Below are 5,895 nucleotides of genomic sequence, written 5' to 3'. Positions count from 1 at the left end.
ATCTCACCCCCTTCTACTCCGCATTACTTAACTCTTTCTCCGGTGTAATCTCCATCCATTGTGTGTGCTGATTAGGCTCTTCATTCCAGTTAACGTAGTATTCAAGCAGTCCTCACGTTCACTAAGGCTAACAGTCATATCCTTTCGCTCTGAATTCCAATCCCGCTCCTGGAACTTTTCTATCTCATTGTTTCTTCGCTTTACAGTTTGAACTGTAACGGGAGTGGGGGCGGGCGGGGAAGATAACAGACTGCATCTTACATCCTTTTTAATCTGAGCGCTTCGTTCCTGATCTTCAAAAAAAGTTTGTTGTTGTGGAAAAATAACTAGGAATACACGCGTCTTCTGTCACTGATCAAAATAAGCAACTGTTTTTCTAGTTAGTAGCAGTTATAACCTAATTAACCCGTTCGCTTTTTGCTCGTTACGTAAAATTGTTTCTGCAAATAATCACACTCTCAGCACAGATCTGTTTCGTTCTACCTACGTGTTCACCGACCTCAGTCAATTTTCTATCGGACTCGTGCGAAAAAGGCACACAAATTGTAGTATCTGTCCATCGAGTCGATACTCTAACCACTTGAAAATAGTTGCCGCTCGACATGTACCGTAGTAATAGGTAAGCAGCGCAGGAGTGCCTACTGAGGGGGGAAAAAACCCTTGGTTGCCTGCAGACGGCTCACAAATTGCGCGCACAGAGAGCTTACACGTAGCTACTTTGTTACGCTGAAGTGCGCCTTCGTGTTTTTAGACCACGAAGATTCCTCCTACCGATATACGATGTGCGAAACAGGTTTGAATAACGACTTAGATGTTACACACAAAGGTCAACTTAAAAAACTTTTGCTGCTGAATCAGCGGCATTGTACGTACTGAGAAAAGGCATACTTCAAGAGTATTTACTCCAGACCGCTTGCAATCCATTCACTTAACTTTACGGAGGGCTACAGCGGTAATACACAAACTGGCGCGCACCGCCCTCCCCAAATTCTGCATACCGGTACAAGCTATGAAAACGTACTACTGTTCGAATCGACTGTATGATTTGTGACAGCAAATAAGCACTCAAAGTGTGCCTCGCTAATGGCAGAACTACTGTGACACAGACAGGAAGAAACTTGTAAGACTCCTGGTGAATTACTAAAATAATAATTATAAAAGGTGGCAATTTTATTTACGCACTGTCTTTTCAATAGATATGATGGTATCTGATACTCAAGTACTAATGCAAAGAAACTTAATGATTCTAAAATGCCATAAATTCTTGCTATGATTTAATCTTTAAAATTTAATAATTCTCTTCCTGTTAATATTTAATTAACTTAAGTCGTTCAGATTTCGTAACGCTGACGGCGTTAAAATTTAAAGTCGTTCAGTCCCTGTTTTATTCTCTTTCAATTGTTGCGAGCCAGCTATGGTGCAATGCTGTTCGCTTTCAAGTTTACACATTTATAAAAATCAGGTCCAGGAAACACTTCTGTGATCACGGTTGCGATTTAGACGGTATTCGCGTAATTGTACTGATTAAGAGTTATCGTTTCATAAAGATGAAGGTTCGATTAAAGCTGTGTGGACTTTTGCGCGTATAATGAAAATATTCCTAATACGTCCCGTAACAAAAATTAACATGCGAATCACAACCGTGGTCAAACGAAGAAAATATATGATGACATAAATGTTCTTCGCTATTATTCAGGACAGGTTTAGATTAAACACCGCAATTTTCAGTCTTCAGAAATCACAAGACGATACACTTTAGAGATATTTGTTTTGAATAACTCGTATTTACCTTTTCTTATACAATATGGTGATTGTCCACAAGGATTGTCTCTCTCTCCTTTTTATAGTCTTTATAAATTCACATTACATACATCGAGTAAGAAACTTTTCTTTCTCTACCGACCAGTACGAGAACAAAATGCAGACAAAATGTCTTACATAGAATCAGTTCTCACTTATCATATATAATTTCGGAGTACAAACAATGCTAGTTTATTCCGTGTACTAGAAAGTCTGATTCACTGAGCACAAAAATTAAAATAATAAAATTATAATTACATTTTTAATATCGTCAATTCTTCTTTATATCATGAAAATAAGGTTTGACATCGTTGTAATATTATTTTTCATCATTGTAGCACTATAATGGACACGGGTCAGATTTCATTGTCTGTCGTGTGCGTACAGTGAAGCTGGAGATTTGAAACTGATCCGATCTTCAAACTTATTTTACATCCAAATGGTGCATTTTCGAGCATGGGTTCCTTATCAAAACGTTATCTACTAGGTCCTCTCTAGAAGCCTGTAATAGGAATTGTGAAACACGGTATCACAGTGGCTGGTAGCCGTTTTGGGAATCCGTCATCTTACCACACAGCCACGGCCGCCCTCAGCAAGTCAAATTATACCTTGCTGTCTGGGCATTAGAAGCCTGAACTAATATTGTGAGCAGTGAATAGAAGAGCGCTGAAATCTTAAGCTGGACTTTAAGTATGACCTCTAAGCACCAGAATTCAATTGGAAAGATTATTCAAGCGCGATTGAAACTGTGGTTATCATTTGAACACTGAGGAGTAAGCAAATGATTCATCAACAAACCGACCTCCATCTAAATGAGTGTTTCCTTTCAGGTTACAGCATCCTACAATGCAATGAGGATGTCCTTTCAGACATGTATTTAAGCATGAAATAATAAGGAGGAGGAGGAGATTAGTGTTTAACGTCCCGTCGACAACGAGGTCATTAGAGACGGAGCACAAGCTCGGGTGGGGGAAGGATGGGGAAGGAAATCGGCCGTGCCCTTTCAAAGGAACCATCCCGGCATTTGCCTGAAGCGATTTAGGGAAATCACGGAAAACCTAAATCAGGATGGCAGGAGACGGGATTGAACCGTCGTCCTCCCGAATGCGAGTCCAGTGCGCTAACCACTGCGCCACCTCGCTCGGTGAAATAATAATAGATCCATCAAAACCAGTACATAAATTTTAACATGATTTCCACCTGATGTCTTAGTAAGGTGTCAGGTTTCTCAGTAGCACATGTAGTAAGCACCGATCACAAGTGAAGTCACTAAACTACCTTTCAGCATCTGAAACATTAGTTCGTATCAGAAGAAAGTAATTGTTTCTAATGTTGCGCACTTGCAACCTCAGTGGACTATAATGTATTAGAATATTCACAGGCTGTTATTAGAATGAACAAACAAATTGGCGTAGTGGTATTGCACGGTATCACATACAAGTGACGAAGAAATGAGTGAGTTTCGGCAGAAATCGTACAGAAAGAAGTTCATTAATATGTACATATATTGTTACCAAAACAATGGATTAATTTACAGCTTCACATCGGTGCTAAAGGCAAGAGAAACAAGGGCGGTTTTCACAATGAGCAATCTGAGAGTAAGTTCTCAGTACACAAGGTTTAATAAGAAAGGAGTTCCTTCGTAAACCAGGAGAGGTGCTACCGATTAGTCTGCAACGCGACGGTTTGAAAAGATAGCATTCGCCACAGTATCTACCTTCCTTTTGTCCAGAACTGAGCAACCTATGAGGTTCCTTTTCGTCGTGCGGACGGAAACCTTCGCTCGCCTGACCGCGGACTAATTGGAATAAACTGAGCAGTAAATTAACAAGAAGGTCCGAGACAACCTGACCGATTCATCTAAGTTTCAGCACAGCAGGTGACTGAAATAATCTCGCACAATTCCTTCGTTATTCTGGCATTTTCAGAACAGATCACATCAGATGAGATTGTCACCAGACAAGACCAGTACTTCTCCCTGAGCAGAATTCTCTCCAGTGAGGACAGAACACCGAGCAGTAAAAGAAGCGGAACCAGAGTAGAATAGTGGAAGCCTATTCAAACAAGGAAGACCTTACGGCTTCCAGACCGCGAAAGCTTACGCCTTTGTGTGTGTGTGTGTGTGTGTGTGTGTGTGTGTGTGTGTGTGTGTGTGTTCCTGTGTTGTCCTTTGCGCAAGTTGGTTTAAGTTGGATTAAGTAGCGTGTAAGCTTAGGGACCGATGACCTCAGCAGTTTGGTCCCATAGAACTTACCCCAAGTTTCCAATTTCCGAAGATGCAAAATTGTCTTAAAAGTGGACTGCGTCTGTTCGTAATGACCGATTTCGTCCATATTTATGGTATATGCAGCGCTTGGCCAGAAATGAAAGCGACGAAAGTGGGAGTTCCAGATGACCAACCGTTTAGAAAAGATAGCATTTTTTGAAGCGGGTCCGGAGTGACATGAGCTATTTATTCTATCGTAGTTTGCAGGCTGCAATGCGCCCAGCGGAAAGTATACGGAACGATAGTTGGAGGGCCGTGGGGTGGCGTACGTTTGCGTTAACTTGCTTATTTCCAGTTTTTACATTGCCAACAAAGCGAAATAATGCTCAACATGATGTGTTCACTAATATTTTCATAAAAGTGATTAAAAGGAAAGACAAAGAAAAATATGGTATTGCAAATTTATTTGCGAGAAAATATTGTACTTAACAGCGTCCATGAGGACTCTGCAAATGACTTTCCAAGAAGGGATAGTAATTAAAGCGTACAGGTGTTTGTATTCCATTAGTCTTCGGCAGCTGTACGCGATGCAGGGAAAACGGGCTCATAGAAAGAGAAAAATAAATCATATCCCGGGAAGACTGCATCAAAATACATTCCATTGTAGACCGCTAGCTATCCTCGGCAATTCCTAACGATATCATTCCTTATCCGTGTTTGTCTGCCAAATTCTGCTGTCAGAGGAAAACTTATACGAACGTAAACCAAGTTTGCTTTGTGACTCTTCAAGCTTTCCCGGCGGATATGTTGTCTTCGCTGCTTTGCCATCGCATGACGATGTACAAGTTCCACAACATTTAGATTTTTAGAATATGTTTTTTGCTCACGTATCATGTCGTTTCTGGAAACCCAGAATCTAATCTGTAGGAATCAACATGGATTCCGGAAACAGCGATCGTGTGAGACCCAACTCGCTTTATTTGTTCATGAGACCCAGAAAATATTAGATACAGGCTCCCAAGTAGATGCCATTTTCCTTGACTTCCGGAAGGCGTTCGTTACAGTTCCGCACTGTCGTCTGATAAACAGAGTAAGAGCCTACGGGATATCAGACCAGCTGTGTGGCTGGATTGAAGAGTTTTTAGCAAAGAGAACACAGCATATTGTTCTCAATGCGAGACGTCTACAGACGTTAAAGTAACCTCTGGCGTACCACAGGGGAGTCTTATGAGACCATTGCTTTTCACAATATATATAAATGACCTAGTAGATAGTGTCGGAAGTTCCATGCGGCTTTTCGCAGATGATGCTGTAGTATACAGAGAAGTTGCAGAATTAGAAAATTGCAGCGAAATGCAGGAAGATCTGCAGCGGATAGTCATTTGGTGCAGGGAGTGTCAACTGACCCTTAACATAGACAAATGTAATGTATTGCGAATACATAGAAAGAAAGATCCTCTATTGTATGATTATATGATAGCGGAACAAACACTGGTAGCAGTTACTTCTGTAAAATATCTGGGAGTATGCGTACGGAACGATTTGAAGTGGAGTGATCATAGAAAATTAATTGTTGGTAAGGCGGGTACCAGGTTGAGATTCGTTGGGAGAGTCCTTAGAAAATGTAGTCCATCAACAAAGGAGGTGGCTTACAAAACACTTGTTCGACCTATACTTGAGTATTGCTCATCAGTGTGGGATCCGTACCAGGTGGGGTTGACGGAGGTGATAGAGAAGATCCAAAGAAGAGCGACGCGTTTCGTCACAGGGTTATTTGGTAAGCGTGATAGCGTTACGGAGATGTTTAGCAAACTCAAGTGGCTGACTCTGCAAGAGAGGCGCTCTGCATCGCGGTGTAGCTTGCTGTCCAGGTTTCGAGAGGGTGCGTT

General features: G+C 41.3%; 1 non-coding gene across 1 annotated transcript; it reads right to left on the bottom strand.

The window, feature by feature from the left end:
* Positions 1 to 2,869: 2,869 nt before the first annotated feature.
* On the bottom strand, positions 2,870 to 2,942 carry Trnaa-cgc (transfer RNA alanine (anticodon CGC)). The gene has a single exon. It is a non-coding gene; the product is annotated as a tRNA-Ala (tRNA).
* Between the last annotated feature and the right edge of the window lie 2,953 nt (positions 2,943 to 5,895).

The sequence above is a fragment of the Schistocerca cancellata genome, chromosome 3 (genome assembly GCF_023864275.1).
Source record: "Schistocerca cancellata isolate TAMUIC-IGC-003103 chromosome 3, iqSchCanc2.1, whole genome shotgun sequence".
NCBI classification, from domain to species: domain Eukaryota; kingdom Metazoa; phylum Arthropoda; class Insecta; order Orthoptera; family Acrididae; genus Schistocerca; species Schistocerca cancellata.
Note: the sequence above shows the minus strand (reverse complement) of the source record. Positions and strands in the feature narration are given on the sequence as shown.